General features: G+C 42.5%; 1 protein-coding gene across 1 annotated transcript in view; it reads right to left on the bottom strand.

Moving 5' to 3' along the window:
* LOC142295789 (early activation antigen CD69-like) overlaps window positions 1-19,428 on the bottom strand; it is a 60,275-nt gene that overhangs the window by 17,117 nt on the left and 23,730 nt on the right. The window lies entirely within an intron of this gene.

Here is a 19,428-nt window from a genome sequence, read left to right on the forward strand (position 1 = left end):
ACACAAGGAATGGACATTAGACCAGTGGAAATCTGTGCTTTGGTCTGATGAGTCCAAATTTGAGATCTTTGGATCCAACCACCGTGTCTTTGTAGAAAAGGTGAACGGATGGACTCTACATGGCTGGTTCCCACCGTGAAGCATGGAGGAGGAGGTGTGATGGTGTGGGGGGGGGCTTTGCTGGTGACACTGTTGTGGATTTATTCAAAATTGAAGGCATACAGAACCAGCATGGCTACCACAGCATCTTGCAGCGGCGTGCTATTCCATCCGGTTTGTGTTTAGTTGAACCATCATTTATTCTTCAACAGGACAATGACCCCAAACACACCTCCAGGCTGTGTAAGGGCTATATGACTAAGAAGGAGAGTGATGGGATGCTACGCCAGATGACCTGGCCTCCACAGTCACCAGACCTGAACCCAATCGAGATGGTTTGGGGTGAGCTGGACCGCAGAGTGAAGGCAAAAGGGCCAACAAGTGCTAAGCATCTCTGGGAAGTCCTTCAAGACTGTTGGAAGATCATTTCCGGTGACTACCTCTTGAAGCTCATCAAGAGAATGCCAAGAGTGTGCAAAGCAGTAATCAAAGCAAAAGGCGGCTACTGTGAAGAACCTAGAATATAAGACATATTTTCCGTTGTTTCACACTTTTTTGTTAAGTATTTCATTCCACGGGTGTTAATTCATAGTTTCGATGCCTTCAATGTGAATCTACAATTTTTAGAGTCATGAAAATAAAGAAAACTCTTTGAATGAGAAGGTGTGTCCAAACTTTTAGTCTGTACTGTGTATATATATATATATATATATATATATATATATATATATATATACAGTGCCTACAAGTAGTCTTCAACCCCCTGCAGATTTAGCAGGTTTGATAAGATGCAAACTTCAAACAAGAGCAGGATTTATTAACAGATGCATAAATCTTACAAACCAACAAGTTTTGTTGCTCAGTTAAATTTTAATAAATTTTCAACATAAAAGTGTGGGTCAATTATTATTCAACCCCTAGGTTTAATATTTTGTGGAATAACCCTTGTTTGCAATTACAGCTAATAATCGTCTTTTATAAGACCTGATCAGGCCGGCATAGGTCTCTGGAGTTATCTTGGCCCACTCCTCCATGCAGATCTTCTCCAAGTTATCTAGGTTCTTTGGGTGTCTCATGTGGACTTTAATCTTGAGCTCCTTCCACAAGTTTTCAATTGGGTTAAGGTCAGGAGACTGACTAGGCCACTGCAACACCTTGATTTTTTTCCCTCTTGAACCAGGCCTTGGTTTTCTTGGCTGTGTGCTTTGGGTCGTTGTCTTGTTGGAAGATGAAATTACGACCCATCTTAAGATCTTTGATGGAGGAGCGGAGGTTCTTGGCCAAAATTTCCAGGTAGGCCGTGCTATCCATCTTCCCATGGATGCGGACCAGATGGCCAGGCCCCTTGGCTGAGAAACAGCCCCACAGCATGATGCTGCCACCACCATTCTTGACTGTAGGGATGGTATTCTTGGGGTCGTATGCAGTGCCATCCAGTCTCCAAACGTCACGTGTGTGGTTGGCACCAAAGATCTCGATCTTGGTCTCATCAGACCAGAGAACCTTGAACCAGTCTGTCTCAGAGTCCTCCAAGTGATCATGAGCAAACTGTAGACGAGCCTTGACATGACGCTTTGAAAGTAAAGGTACCTTACGGGCTCGTCTGGAATGGAGACCATTGCGGTGGAGTACGTTACTTATGGTATTGACTGAAACCAATGTCCCCACTGCCATGAGATCTTCCCGGAGCTCCTTCCTTGTTGTCCTTGGGTTAGCCTTGACTCTTCGGACAAGCCTGGCCTCGGCACGGGAGGAAACTTTCAAAGGCTGTCCAGGCCGTGGAAGGCTAACAGTAGTTCCATAAGCCTTCCACTTCCGGATGATGCTCCTAACAGTGGAGACAGGTAGGCCCAACTCCTTGGAAAGGGTTTTGTACCCCTTGCCAGCCTTGTGACCCTCCACGATCTTGTCTCTGATGGCCTTGGAATGCTCCTTTGTCTTTCCCATGTTGACCAAGTATGAGTGCTGTTCACAAGTTTGGGGAGGGTCTTAATTAGTCAGAAAAGGCTGGAAAAAGAGATAATTAATCCAAACATGTGAAGCTCATTGTTCTTTGTGCCTGAAATACTTCTTAATACTTTAGGGGAACCAAACAGAATTCTGGTGGTTTGAGGGGTTGAATAATAAATGACCTCTGAATAAACTTTTCACAATTTAAAAAAAAAAATAAAAAAAGAAATAACATTCTTTTTTGCAGCATTTCACACTTCCCGGCTGATCTACAGTCCAAATGTCACAATGCCAAGTTATTCCGAATGTGTAAACCTGCTAAACCTGCAGGGGGTTGAATACTACTTGTAGGCACTGTATATCAGCACTGGAGCGTTATAAGAGGGGCTGATATCAGTCACATATGTAATGTCTGGGGGTTATATCAGCACTGGAGCGTTATAAGAGGGGCTGATATCAGTCACATATGTAATGTCTGGGGTTATATCAGCACTGGAGCGTTATAAGAGGGGCTGATATCAGTCACATATGTAATGTCTGGGGGTTATATCAGCACTGGAGCGTTATAAGAGGGGCTGATATCAGTCACATATGTAATGTCTGGAGGTTATATCAGCACTGGAGCGTTATAAGAGGGGCTGATATCAGTCACATATGTAATGTCTGGAGGTTATATCAGCACTGGAGCGTTATAAGAGGGGCTGATATCAGTCACATATGTAATGTCTGGAGGTTATATCAGCACTGGAGCATTATAAGAGGGGCTGATATCAGTCACATATGTAATGTCTGGAGGTTATATCAGCACTGGAGCGTTATAAGAGGGGCTGATATCAGTCACATATGTAATGTCTGGGGTTATATCAGCACTGGAGCGTTATAAGAGGGGCTGATATCAGTCACATATGTAATGTCTGGAGTTATATCAGCACTGGAGCATTATAAGAGGGGCTGATATCAGTCACATATGTAATGTCTGGGGTTATATCAGCACTGGAGCATTATAAGAGGGGCTGATATCAGTCACATATGTAATGTCTGGGGTTATATCAGCACTGGAGCGTTATAAGAGGGGCTGATATCAGTCACATATGTAATGTCTGGGGTTATATCAGCACTGGAGCATTATAAGAGGGGCTGATATCAGTCACATATGTAATGTCTGGAGGTTATATCAGCACTGGAGCATTATAAGAGGGGCTGATATCAGTCACATATGTAATGTCTGGGGTTATATCAGCACTGGAGCATTATAAGAGGGGCTGATATCAGTCACATATGTAATGTCTGGGGTTATATCAGCACTGGAGCATTATAATAGGGGCTGATATCAGTCACATGTAATGTCTGGAGGTTATATCAGCACTGGAGCGTTATAAGAGGGGCTGATATCAGTCACATATGTAATGTCTGGGGTTATATCAGCACTGGAGCATTATAAGAGGGGCTGATATCAGTCACATATGTAATGTCTGGGGTTATATCAGCACTGGAGCGTTATAAGAGGGGCTGATATCAGTCACATATGTAATGTCTGGGGTTATATCAGCACTGGAGCGTTATAAGAGGGGCTGATATCAGTCACATATGTAATGTCTGGGGTTATATCAGCACTGGAGAATTATAAGAGGGGCTGATATCAGTCACATATGTAATGTCTGGAGGTTATATCAGCACTGGAGCATTATAAGAGGGGCTGATATCAGTCACATATGTAATGTCTGGGGTTATATCAGCACTGGAGCATTATAAGAGGGGCTGATATCAGTCACATATGTAATGTCTGGGGTTATATCAGCACTGGAGCATTATAAGAGGAGCTGATATCAGTCACATGTAATGTCTGGAGGTTATATCAGCACTGGAGCGTTATAAGAGGGGCTGATATCAGTCACATATGTAATGTCTGGAGGTTATATCAGCACTGGAGCATTATAAGAGGGGCTGATATCAGTCACATATGTAATGTCTGGGGTTATATCAGCACTGGAGCATTATAAGAGGGGCTGATATCAGTCACATATGTAATGTCTGGGGTTATATCAGCACTGGAGCATTATAAGAGGAGCTGATATCAGTCACATGTAATGTCTGGAGGTTATATCAGCACTGGAGCGTTATAAGAGGGGCTGATATCAGTCACATATGTAATGTCTGGGGTTATATCAGCACTGGAGCATTATAAGAGGGGCTGATATCAGTCACATATGTAATGTCTGGAGGTTATATCAGCACTGGAGCGTTATAAGAGGGGCTGATATCAGTCACATATGTAATGTCTGGGGGTTATATCAGCACTGGAGCGTTATAAGAGGGGCTGATATCAGTCACATATGTAATGTCTGGGGTTATATCAGCACTGGAGCGTTATAAGAGGGGCTGATATCAGTCACATATGTAATGTCTGGGGGTTATATCAGCACTGGAGCGTTATAAGAGGGGCTGATATCAGTCACATATGTAATGTCTGGAGGTTATATCAGCACTGGAGCGTTATAAGAGGGGCTGATATCAGTCACATATGTAATGTCTGGAGGTTATATCAGCACTGGAGCGTTATAAGAGGGGCTGATATCAGTCACATATGTAATGTCTGGAGGTTATATCAGCACTGGAGCATTATAAGAGGGGCTGATATCAGTCACATATGTAATGTCTGGAGGTTATATCAGCACTGGAGCGTTATAAGAGGGGCTGATATCAGTCACATATGTAATGTCTGGGGTTATATCAGCACTGGAGCATTATAAGAGGGGCTGATATCAGTCACATATGTAATGTCTGGAGGTTATATCAGCACTGGAGCGTTATAAGAGGGGCTGATATCAGTCACATATGTAATGTCTGGGGTTATATCAGCACTGGAGCGTTATAAGAGGGGCTGATATCAGTCACATATGTAATGTCTGGAGTTATATCAGCACTGGAGCATTATAAGAGGGGCTGATATCAGTCACATATGTAATGTCTGGGGTTATATCAGCACTGGAGCATTATAAGAGGGGCTGATATCAGTCACATATGTAATGTCTGGGGTTATATCAGCACTGGAGCGTTATAAGAGGGGCTGATATCAGTCACATATGTAATGTCTGGGGTTATATCAGCACTGGAGCATTATAAGAGGGGCTGATATCAGTCACATATGTAATGTCTGGAGGTTATATCAGCACTGGAGCATTATAAGAGGGGCTGATATCAGTCACATATGTAATGTCTGGGGTTATATCAGCACTGGAGCATTATAAGAGGGGCTGATATCAGTCACATATGTAATGTCTGGGGTTATATCAGCACTGGAGCATTATAATAGGGGCTGATATCAGTCACATGTAATGTCTGGAGGTTATATCAGCACTGGAGCGTTATAAGAGGGGCTGATATCAGTCACATATGTAATGTCTGGGGTTATATCAGCACTGGAGCATTATAAGAGGGGCTGATATCAGTCACATATGTAATGTCTGGAGGTTATATCAGCACTGGAGCGTTATAAGAGGGGCTGATATCAGTCACATATGTAATGTCTGGGGTTATATCAGCACTGGAGCGTTATAAGAGGGGCTGATATCAGTCACATATGTAATGTCTGGGGTTATATCAGCACTGGAGCGTTATAAGAGGGGCTGATATCAGTCACATATGTAATGTCTGGGGTTATATCAGCACTGGAGAATTATAAGAGGGGCTGATATCAGTCACATATGTAATGTCTGGAGGTTATATCAGCACTGGAGCATTATAAGAGGGGCTGATATCAGTCACATATGTAATGTCTGGGGTTATATCAGCACTGGAGCATTATAAGAGGGGCTGATATCAGTCACATATGTAATGTCTGGGGTTATATCAGCACTGGAGCATTATAAGAGGAGCTGATATCAGTCACATGTAATGTCTGGAGGTTATATCAGCACTGGAGCGTTATAAGAGGGGCTGATATCAGTCACATATGTAATGTCTGGAGGTTATATCAGCACTGGAGCATTATAAGAGGGGCTGATATCAGTCACATATGTAATGTCTGGGGTTATATCAGCACTGGAGCATTATAAGAGGGGCTGATATCAGTCACATATGTAATGTCTGGGGTTATATCAGCACTGGAGCATTATAAGAGGAGCTGATATCAGTCACATGTAATGTCTGGAGGTTATATCAGCACTGGAGCGTTATAAGAGGGGCTGATATCAGTCACATATGTAATGTCTGGGGTTATATCAGCACTGGAGCATTATAAGAGGGGCTGATATCAGTCACATATGTAATGTCTGGAGGTTATATCAGCACTGGAGCGTTATAAGAGGGGCTGATATCAGTCACATATGTAATGTCTGGGGTTATATCAGCACTGGAGCGTTATAAGAGGGGCTGATATCAGTCACATATGTAATGTCTGGGGTTATATCAGCACTGGAGCGTTATAAGAGGGGCTGATATCAGTCACATATGTAATGTCTGGGGTTATATCAGCACTGGAGCATTATAAGAGGGGCTGATATCAGTCACATATGTAATGTCTGGAGGTTATATCAGCACTGGAGCATTATAAGAGGGGCTGATATCAGTCACATGTAATGTCTGGGGTTATATCAGCACTGGAGCGTTATAAGAGGGGCTGATATCAGTCACATATGTAATGTCTGGGGTTATATCAGCACTGGAGCGTTATAAGAGGGGCTGATATCAGTCACATATGTAATGTCTGGGGTTATATCAGCACTGGAGCATTATAAGAGGGGCTGATATCAGTCAAATATGTAATGTCTGGGGTTATATCAGCACTGGAGCATTATAAGAGGGGCTGATATCAGTCACATATGTAATGTCTGGGGTTATATCAGCACTGGAGCGTTATAAGAGGGGCTGATATCAGTCACATATGTAATGTCTGGGGTTATATCAGCACTGGAGCATTATAAGAGGGGCTGATATCAGTCACATATGTAATGTCTGGAGGTTATATCAGCACTGGAGCATTATAAGAGGGGCTGATATCAGTCACATGTAATGTCTGGGGTTATATCAGCACTGGAGCGTTATAAGAGGGGCTGATATCAGTCACATATGTAATGTCTGGGGTTATATCAGCACTGGAGCGTTATAAGAGGGGCTGATATCAGTCACATATGTAATGTCTGGGGTTATATCAGCACTGGAGCATTATAAGAGGGGCTGATATCAGTCAAATATGTAATGTCTGGGGTTATATCAGCACTGGAGCATTATAAGAGGGGCTGATATCAGTCACATATGTAATGTCTGGGGTTATATCAGCACTGGAGCGTTATAAGAGGGGCTGATATCAGTCACATATGTAATGTCTGGGGTTATATCAGCACTGGAGCATTATAAGAGGCGCTGATATCAGTCACATATGTAATGTCTGGGGTTATATCAGCACTGGAGCATTATAAGAGAGGCTGATATCAGTCACATATGTAATGTCTGGGGTTATATCAGCACTGGAGCATTATAAGAGGGGCTGATATCAGTCAAATATGTAATGTCTGGGGTTATATCAGCACTGGAGCATTATAAGAGGGGCTGATATCAGTCACATATGTAATGTCTGGGGTTATATCAGCACTGGAGCGTTATAAGAGGGGCTGATATCAGTCACATATGTAATGTCTGGGGTTATATCAGCACTGGAGCATTATAAGAGGGGCTGATATCAGTCACAAATGTAATGTCTGGAGGTTATATCAGCACTGGAGCGTTATAAGAGGGGCTGATATCAGTCACATATGTAATGTCTGGGGTTATATCAGCACTGGAGCGTTATAAGAGGGACTGATATCAGTCACATATGTAATGTCTGGGGTTATATCAGCACTGGAGCGTTATAAGAGGGGCTGATATCAGTCACATATGTAATGTCTGGGGTTATATCAGCACTGGAGCGTTATAAGAGGGGCTGATATCAGTCACATATGTAATGTCTGGGGTTATATCAGCACTGGAGCATTATAAGAGGGGCTGATATCAGTCACATATGTAATGTCTGGAGGTTATATCAGCACTGGAGCATTATAAGAGGGGCTGATATCAGTCACATATGTAATGTCTGGGGTTATATCAGCACTGGAGCGTTATAAGAGGGGCTGATATCAGTCACATATGTAATGTCTGGGGTTATATCAGCACTGGAGCATTATAAGAGGGGCTGATATCAGTCACATATGTAATGTCTGGAGGTTATATCAGCACTGGAGCGTTATAGGAGGGGCTGATATCAGTCACATATGTAATGTCTGGGGTTATATCAGCACTGGAGCGTTATAAGAGGGGTTGATATCAGTCACATATGTAATGTCTGGGGTTATATCAGCACTGGAGCGTTATAAGAGGGGCTGATATCAGTCACATATGTAATGTCTGGGGTTATATCAGCACTGGAGCATTATAAGAGGGGCTGATATCAGTCACATATGTAATGTCTGGGGTTATATCAGCTCTGGAGCATTATAAGAGGGGATGATATCAGTCACATATGTAATGTCTGGGGTTATATCAGCACTGGAGCATTATAAGAGGGGCTGATATCAGTCACATATGTAATGTCTGGGGTTATATCAGCACTGGAGCGTTATAAGAGGGGCTGATATCAGTCACATATGTAATGTCTGGGGTTATATCAGCACTGGAGCGTTATAAGAGGGGCTGATATCAGTCACATATGTAATGTCTGGGGTTATATCAGCACTGGAGCGTTATAAGAGGGGCTGATATCAGTCACATATGTAATGTCTGGGGTTATATCAGCACTGGAGCATTATAAGAGAGGCTGATATCAGTCACATATGTAATGTCTGGGGTTATATCAGCACTGGAGCATTATAAGAGGGGATGATATCAGTCACATATGTAATGTCTGGGGTTATATCAGCTCTGGAGCATTATAAGAGGGGCTGATATCAGTCACATATGTAATGTCTGGAGTTATATCAGCACTGGAGCGTTATAAGAGGGGCTGATATCAGTCACATATGTAATGTCTGGGGTTATATCAGCACTGGAGCATTATAAGAGGGGTTGATATCAGTCACATATGTAATGTCTGGGGTTATATCAGCACTGGAGCATTATAAGAGGGGCTGATATCAGTCACATATGTAATGTCTGGGGTTATATCAGCACTGGAGCATTATAAGAGGGGCTGATATCAGTCAAATATGTAATGTCTGGGGTTATATCAGCACTGGAGCATTATAAGAGGGGCTGATATCAGTCACATATGTAATGTCTGGGGTTATATCAGCACTGGAGCGTTATAAGAGGGGCTGATATCAGTCACATATGTAATGTCTGGGGTTATATCAGCACTGGAGCGTTATAAGAGGGGCTGATATCAGTCACATATGTAATGTCTGGAGGTTATATCAGCACTGGAGCGTTATAAGAGGAGCTGATATCAGTCACATGTAATGTCTGGGGTTATATCAGCACTGGAGCATTATAAGAGGGGCTGATATCAGTCACATATGTAATGTCTGGGGTTATATCAGCACTGGAGCATTATAAGAGGGGCTGATATCAGTCATATATGTAATGTCTGGGGTTATATCAGCACTGGAGCGTTATAAGAGGGGCTGATATCAGTCACATATGTAATGTCTGGGGTTATATCAGCACTGGAGCGTTATAAGAGGGGATGATATCAGTCACATATGTAATGTCTGGGGTTATATCAGCACTGGAGAAGTATAAGAGGGGCTGATATCAGTCACATATGTAATGTCTGGGGTTATATCAGCACTGGAGCATTATAAGAGGGGCTGATATCAGTCACATGTGTAATGTCTGGGGTTATATCAGCACTGAAGCGTTATAATAGGGGCTGATATCAGTCACATATGTAATGTCTGGGGTTATATCAGCACTGGAGCGTTATAAGAGGGGCTGATATCAGTCACATATGTAATGTCTGGGGTTATATCAGCACTGGAGCGTTATAAGAGGGGCTGATATCAGTCACATATGTAATGTCTGGGGTCATATCAGCACTGGAGCATTATAAGAGGGGCTGATATCAGTCACATATGTAATGTCTGGGATTATATTAGCACTGGAGCATTATAAGAGGGGCTGATATCAGTCAAATATGTAATGTCTGGGGTTATATCAGCACTGGAGCATTATAAGAGGGGCTGATATCAGTCACATATGTAATGTCTGGGGTTATATCAGCACTGGAGCGTTATAAGAGGGGCTGATATCAGTCACATATGTAATGTCTGGGGTTATATCAGCACTGGAGCGTTATAAGAGGGGCTGATATCAGTCACATATGTAATGTCTGGGGTTATATCAGCACTGGAGCGTTATAAGAGGGGCTGATATCAGTCACATATGTAATGTCTGGGGTTATATCAGCACTGGAGCGTTATAAGAGAGGCTGATATCAGTCACATATGTAATGTCTGGGGTTATATCAGCACTGGAGCGTTATAAGAGGGGCTGATATCAGTCACATATGTAATGTCTGGGGTTATATCAGCTCTGGAGCATTATAAGAGGGGCTGATATCAGTCACATGTGTAATGTCTGGGGTTATATCAGCACTGGAGCATTATAAGAGGGGCTGATATCAGTCACATGTGTAATGTCGGGAGGTTATATTAGCACTGGAGCATTATAAGAGGGGCTGATATCAGTCACATGTGTAATGTCTGGAGGTTATATCAGCACTGGAGCGTTATAAGAGGGGCTGATATCAGTCACATATGTAATGTCTGGGGTTATATCAGCACTGGAGCATTATAAGAGGGGCTGATATCAGTCACATATGTAATGTCTGGGGTTATATCAGCACTGGAGCGTTATAAGAGGGGCTGATATCAGTCACATATGTAATGTCTGGAGGTTATATCAGCACTGGAGCATTATAAGAGGGGCTGATATCAGTCACATATGTAATGTCTGGAGGTTATATCAGCACTGGAGCATTATAAGAGGGTCTGATATCAGTCACATGTAATCTCTGGGGTTATATCAGCACTGGAGCATTATAAGAGGGGCTGATATCAGTCACATATGTAATGTCTGGGGTTATATCAGCACTGGAGCGTTATAAGAGGAGCTGATATCAGTCACATATGTAATGTCTGGGTTATATCAGTACTGGAGCATTATAAGGGGGGCTGATATCAGTCACATGTGTAATGTCTGGAGGTTATATCAGCACTGGAGCGTTATAAGAGGGGCTGATATCAGTCACATATGTAATGTCTCGGGTTATATCAGCACTGGAGCGTTATAAGAGGAGCTGATATCAGTCACATGTAATTTCTGGGGTTATATCAGCACTGGAGCATTATAAGAGGGGCTGATATCAGTCACATATGTAATGTCTGGGGTTATATCAGCACTGGAGCATTATAAGAGGGGCTGATATCAGTCACATATGTAATGTCTGGGGTTATATCAGCACTGGAGCGTTATAAGAGGGGCTGATATCAGTCACATATGTAATGTCTGGAGGTTATATCAGCACTGGAGCATTATAAGAGAGGCTGATATCAGTCACATATGTAATGTCTGGGGTTATATCAGCACTGGAGCGTTATAAGAGGGGCTGATATCAGTCAAATATGTAATGTCTGGGGTTATATCAGCACTGGAGCATTATAAGAGGGGCTGATATCAGTCACATATGTAATGTCTGGGGTTATATCAGCACTGGAGCGTTATAAGAGGGGCTGATATCAGTCACATATGTAATGTCTGGGATTATATCAGCACTGGAGCATTATAAGAGGGGCTGATATCAGTCAAATATGTAATGTCTGGGGTTATATCAGCACTGGAGCATTATAAGAGGGGCTGATATCAGTCACATATGTAATGTCTGGGGTTATATCAGCACTGGAGCGTTATAAGAGGGGCTGATATCAGTCACATATGTAATGTCTGGGGTTATATCAGCACTGGAGCGTTATAAGAGGGGCTGATATCAGTCACATATGTAATGTCTGGGGTTATATCAGCACTGGAGCGTTATAAGAGGGGCTGATATCAGTCACATATGTAATGTCTGGGGTTATATCAGCACTGGAGCATTATAAGAGAGGCTGATATCAGTCACATATGTAATGTCTGGGGTTATATGAGCACTGGAGCATTATAAGAGGGGCTGATATCAGTCACATATGTAATGTCTGGGGTTATATCAGCACTGGAGCGTTATAAGAGGGGCTGATATCAGTCACATATGTAATGTCTGGGGTTATATCAGCACTGGAGCATTATAAGAGGGGCTGATATCAGTCACATGTAATGTCTGGGGTTATATCAGCACTGGAGCATTATAAGAGGGGCTGATATCAGTCACATATGTAATGTCTGGGGTTATATCAGCACTGGAGCGTTATAAGAGGGGCTGATATCAGTCACATATGTAATGTCTGGGGTTATATCAGCTCTGGAGCATTATAAGAGGGGCTGATATCAGTCACATGTGTAATGTCTGGGGTTATATCAGCACTGGAGCATTATAAGAGGGGCTGATATCAGTCACATGTGTAATGTCGGGTGGTTATATCAGCACTGGAGCATTATAAGAGGGGCTGATATCAGTCACATGTGTAATGTCTGGAGGTTATATCAGCACTGGAGCGTTATAAGAGGGGATGATATCAGTCACATATGTAATGTCTGGGGTTATATCAGCACTGGAGCATTATAAGAGAGGCTGATATCAGTCACATATGTAATGTCTGGGGTTATATCAGCACTGGAGCATTATAAGAGGGGCTGATATCAGTCACATATGTAATGTCTGGGGTTATATCAGCACTGGAGCGTTATAAGAGGGGCTGATATCAGTCACATATGTAATGTCTGGAGGTTATATCAGCACTGGAGCATTATAAGAGGGGCTGATATCAGTCACATATGTAATGTCTGGGGTTATATCAGCACTGGAGCGTTATAAGAGGGGCTGATATCAGTCACATATGTAATGTCTGGAGGATTTATCAGCACTGGAGCGTTATAAGAGGGGCTGATATCAGTCACATATGTAATGTCTGGTGTTATATCAGCACTGGAGCATTATAAGAGGGGCTGATATCAGTCACATATGTAATGTCTGGGTTATATCAGTACTGGAGCATTATAAGGGGGGCTGATATCAGTCACATGTGTAATGTCTGGAGGTTATATCAGCACTGGAGCGTTATAAGAGGGGCTGATATCAGTCACATATGTAATGTCTGGAGGTTATATCAGCACTGGAGCGTTATAAGAGGGGCTGATATCAGTCACATATGTAATGTCTGGGGTTATATCAGCACTGGAGCATTATAAGAGGGGCTGATATCAGTCACATATGTAATGTCTGGGGTTATATCAGCACTGGAGCGTTATAAGAGGGGATGATATCAGTCACATATGTAATGTCTGGGGTTATATCATCACTGGAGCGTTATAAGAGGGGCTGATATCAGTCACATATGTAATGTCTGGGGATATATCAGCTCTGGAGCGTTATAAGAGGGGCTGATATCAGTCACATATGTAATTTCTGGGGTTATATCAGCACTGGAGCGTTATAAGAGGGGCTGATATCAGTCACATATGTAATGTCTGGGGTTATATCAGCACTGGAGCATTATAAGAGGGGCTGATATCAGTCACATATGTAATGTCTGGAGGTTATATCAGCACTGGAGCATTATAAGAGGGGCTGATATCAGTCACATATGTAATGTCTGGAGGTTATATCAGCACTGGAGCATTATAAGAGGGGCTGATATCAGTCACATGTGTAATGTCTGGAGGTTATATCAGCACTGGAGCGTTATAAGAGGGGCTGATATCAGTCACATATGTAATGTCTGGGGTTATATCAGCACTGGAGCGTTATAAGAGGGGCTGATATCAGTCACATATGTAATGTCTGGAGGTTATATCAGCACTGGAGCATTATAAGAGGAGCTGATATCAGTCACATGTGTAATGTCTGGAGGTTATATCAGCACTGGAGCGTTATAAGAGGGGCTGATATCAGTCACATATGTAATGTGTGGGGTTATATCAGCACTGGAGCATTATAAGAGGGGCTGATATCAGTCACATGTGTAATGTCTGGGGTTATATCAGCACTGGAGCGTTATAAGAGGGGCTGATATCAGTCACACATGTAATGTCTGGGGTTATATCAGCACTGGAGCGTTATAAGAGGGGCTGATATCAGTCACATATGTAATGTCTGGGGTTATATCAGCACTGGAGCGTTATAAGAGGGGCTGATATCAGTCACATATGTAATGTCTGGGGTTATATCAGCACTGGAGCGTTATAAGAGGGGCTGATATCAGTCACATATGTAATGTCTGGAGTTATATCAGCTCTGGAGCGTTATAAGAGGGGCTGATATCAGTCACATATGTAATGTCTGGGGTTATATCAGCACTGGAGCATTATAATAGGGCTCATATCAGTCACATATGTAATGTCTGGGATTATATCAGCACTGGAGCATTATAAGAGGGGCTGATATCAGTCAAATATGTAATGTCTGGGGTTATATCAGCACTGGAGCATTATAAGAGGGGCTGATATCAGTCACATATGTAATGTCTGGGGTTATATCAGCACTGGAGCGTTATAAGAGGGGCTGATATCAGTCACATATGTATTGTCTGGAGGTTATATCAGCACTGGAGCGTTATAAGAGGAGCTGATATCAGTCACATGTAATGTCTGGGGTTATATCAGCACTGGAGCATTATAAGAGGGGCTGATATCAGTCACATATGTAATGTCTGGGGTTATATCAGCACTGGAGCATTATAAGAGGGGCTGATATCAGTCACATATGTAATGTCTGGGGTTATATCAGCACTGGAGCGTTATAAGAGGGGCTGATATCAGTCACATATGTAATGTCTGGGGTTATATCAGCACTGGAGCATTATAAGAGAGGCTGATATCAGTCACATATGTAATGTCTGGGATTATATCAGCACTGGAGCATTATAAGAGGGGCTGATATCAGTCAAATATGTAATGTCTGGGGTTATATCAGCACTGGAGCATTATAAGAGGGGCTGATATCAGTCACATATGTAATGTCTGGGGTTATATCAGCACTGGAGCGTTATAAGAGGGGCTGATATCAGTCACATATGTAATGTCTGGGGTTATATCAGCACTGGAGCGTTATAAGAGGGGCTGATATCAGTCACATATGTAATGTCTGGGGTTATATCAGCACTGGAGCGTTATAAGAGGGGCTGATATCAGTCACATATGTAATGTCTGGGGTTATATCAGCACTGGAGCATTATAAGAGAGGCTGATATCAGTCACATATGTAATGTCTGGGGTTATATCAGCACTGGAGCGTTATAAGAGGGGCTGATATCAGTCACATATGTAATGTCTGGGGTTATATCAGCTCTGGAGCATTATAAGAGGGGCTGATATCAGTCACATGTGTAATGTCTGGGGTTATATCAGCACTGGAGCATTATAAGAGGGGCTGATATCAGTCACATGTGTAATGTCTGGAGGTTATATCAGCACTGGAGCGTTATAAGAGGGGATGATATCAGTCACATATGTAATGTTTGGGGTTATATCAGCACTGGAGCGTTATAAGAGGGGCTGATATCAGTCACATATGTAATGTCTGGGGTTATATCAGCACTGGAGCATTATAAGAGAGGCTGATATCAGTCACATATGTAATGTCTGGGGTTATATCAGCACTGGAGCATTATAAGAGGGGCTGATATCAGTCACATATGTAATGTCTGGGGTTATATCAGCACTGGAGCGTTATAAGAGGGGCTGATATCAGTCACATATGTAATGTCTGGAGGTTATATCAGCACTGGAGCATTATAAGAGGGGCTGATATCAGTCACATATGTAATGTCTGGAGGTTATATCAGCACTGGAGCATTATAAGAGGGTCTGATATCAGTCACATATGTAATGTCTGGGGTTATATCAGCACTGGAGCGTTATAAGAGGAGCTGATATCAGTCACATATGTAATGTCTGGGTTATATCAGTACTGGAGCATTATAAGGGGGGCTGATATCAGTCACATGTGTAATGTCTGGAGGTTATATCAGCACTGGAGCGTTATAAGAGGGGCTGATATCAGTCACATATGTAATGTCTGGAGGTTATATCAGCACTGGAGCGTTATAAGAGGGGCTGATATCAGTCACATATGTAATGTCTGGGGTTATATCAGCACTGGAGCATTATAAGAGGGGCTGATATCAGTCACATATGTAATGTCTGGGGTTATATCAGCACTGGAGCGTTATAAGAGGGGATGATATCAGTCACATATGTAATGTCTGGGGTTATATCATCACTGGAGCGTTATAAGAGGGGCTGATATCAGTCATATATGTAATGTCTGGGGATATATCAGCTCTGGAGCGTTATAAGAGGGGCTGATATCAGTCACATATGTAATTTCTGGGGTTATATCAGCACTGGAGCGTTATAAGAGGGGCTGATATCAGTCACATATGTAATGTCTGGGGTTATATCAGCACTGGAGCATTATAAGAGGGGCTGATATCAGTCACATATGTAATGTCTGGAGGTTATATCAGCACTGGAGCATTATAAGAGGGGCTGATATCAGTCACATATGTAATGTCTGGAGGTTATATCAGCACTGGAGCGTTATAAGAGGGGCTGATATCAGTCACATATGTAATGTCTGGGGTTATATCAGCACTGGAGCATTATAAGAGGAGCTGATATCAGTCACATGTGTAATGTCTGGAGGTTATATCAGCACTGGAGCGTTATAAGAGGGGCTGATATCAGTCACATATGTAATGTCTGGGGTTATATCAGCACTGGAGCATTATAAGAGGGGCTGATATCAGTCACATGTGTAATGTCTGGGGTTATATCAGCACTGGAGCGTTATAAGAGGGGCTGATATCAGTCACACATGTAATGTCTGGGGTTATATCAGCACTGGAGCGTTATAAGAGGGGCTGATATCAGTCACATATGTAATGTCTGGGGTTATATCAGCACTGGAGCGTGATAAGAGGGGCTGATATCAGTCACATATGTAATGTCTGGTGTTATATCAGCTCTGGAGCGTTATAAGAGGGGCTGATATCAGTCACATATGTAATGTCTGGGGTTATATCAGCACTGGAGCATTATAAGAGGGGCTGATATCAGTCACATGTAATGTCTGGGGTTATATCAGCACTGGAGCGTTATAAGAGGGGCTGATATCAGTCACATATGTAATGTCTGGGGTTATATCAGCACTGGAGCGTTATAAGAGGGGCTGATATCAGTCACATATGTAATGTCTGGAGGTTATATCAGCACTGGAGCATTATAAGAGGGGCTGATATCAGTCACATATGTAATGTCTGGGGTTATATCAGCACTGGAGCATTATAAGAGGGGCTGATATCAGTCACATATGTAATGTCTGGGGTTATATCAGCACTGGAGCATTATAAGAGGGGCTGATATCAGTCATATATGTAATGTCTGGAGGTTATATCAGCACTGGAGCATTATAAGAGGGGCTGATATCAGTCACATATGTAACGTCTGGGGTTATATCAGCACTGGAGCGTTATAAGAGGGGATGATATCAGTCACATATATAATGTCTGGAGGTTATATCAGCACTGGAGCATTATAAGAGGGGATGATATCAGTCACATATGTAATGTCTGGGGATATATCAGCACTGGAGCGTTATAAGAGGGGCTGATATCAGTCACATATGTAATGTCTGGGGATATATCAGCCTTGGAGCGTTATAAGAGGGGCTGATATCAGTCACATATGTAATTTCTGGGGTTATATCAGCACTGGAGCGTTATAAGAGGGGCTGATATCAGTCACATATGTAATGTCTAGGGTTATATCAGCACTGGAGCATTATAAGAGGGGCTGATATCAGTCACATATGTAATGTCTGGGGTTATATCAGCACTGGAGCGTTATAAGAGGGGCTGATATCAGTCACATATGTAATGTCTGGGTTATATCAGTACTGGAGCATTATAAGAGGGGCTGATATCAGTCACATATGTAATGTCTGGGTTATATCAGCACTGGAGCATTATAAGAGGGGCTGATATCAGTCACATATGTAATGTCTGGGGATATATCAGCTCTGGAGCGTTATAAGAGGGGCTGATATCAGTCACATATGTAATTTCTGGGGTTATATCAGCACTGGAGCATTGTAAGAGGGGCTGATATCAGTCACATATGTAATGTCTGGAGGTTATATCAGCACTGGAGCATTATAAGAGGGGCTGATATCAGTCACATATGTAATGTCTGGGTTATATCAGCACTGGAGCATTATAAGAGGGGCTGATATCAGTCACATATGTAATGTCTGGGGATATATCAGCTCTGGAGCGTTATAAGAGGGGCTGATATCAGTCACATATGTAATTTCTGGGGTTATATCAGCACTGGAGCATTGTAAGAGGGGCTGATATCAGTCACATATGTAATGTCTGGAGGTTATATCAGCACTGGAGCATTATAACAGGGGCTGATATCAGTCACATATTTAATGTCTGGAGGTTATATCAGCACTGGAGCATTATAAGAGGGGCTGATATCAGTCACATGTGTAATGTCTGGAGGTTATATCAGCACTGGAGCGTTATAAGAGGGGCTGATATCAGTCACATATGTAATGTCTGGGGTTATATCAGCACTGGAGCATTATAAGAGGAGCTGATATCAGTCACATGTGTAATGTCTGGAGGTTATATCAGCACTGGAGCGATATAAGAGGGGCTGATATCAGTCACATATGTAATGTCTGGGGTTATATCAGCACTGGAGCATTATAAGAGGGGCTGATATCAGTCACATGTGTAATGTCTGGGGTTATATCAGCACTGGAGCGTTATAAGAGGGGCTGATATCAGTCACATATGTAATGTCTGGGGTTATATCAGCACTGGAGCGTGATAAGAGGGGCTGATATCAGTCACATATGTAATGTCTGGAGTTATATCAGCTCTGGAGCGTTATAAGAGGGGCTGATATCAGTCACATATGTAATGTCTGGGGTTATATCAGCACTGGAGCATTATAAGAGGGGCTGATATCAGTCACATATGTAATGTCTGGAGGTTATATCAGCACTGGAGCGTTATAAGAGGGGATGATATCAGTCACATGTGTAATGTCTGGAGGTTATATCAGCACTGGAGCGTTATAAGAGGGGCTGATATCAGTCACATATGTAATGTCTGGGGTTATATCAGCACTGGAGCATTATAAGAGGGGCTGATATCAGTCACATGTGTAATGTCTGGGGTTATATCAGCACTGGAGCGTTATAAGAGGGGCTGATATCAGTCACATATGTAATGTCTGGAG

This window comes from Anomaloglossus baeobatrachus, chromosome 3, assembly GCF_048569485.1.
Source record: "Anomaloglossus baeobatrachus isolate aAnoBae1 chromosome 3, aAnoBae1.hap1, whole genome shotgun sequence".
NCBI classification, from domain to species: domain Eukaryota; kingdom Metazoa; phylum Chordata; class Amphibia; order Anura; family Aromobatidae; genus Anomaloglossus; species Anomaloglossus baeobatrachus.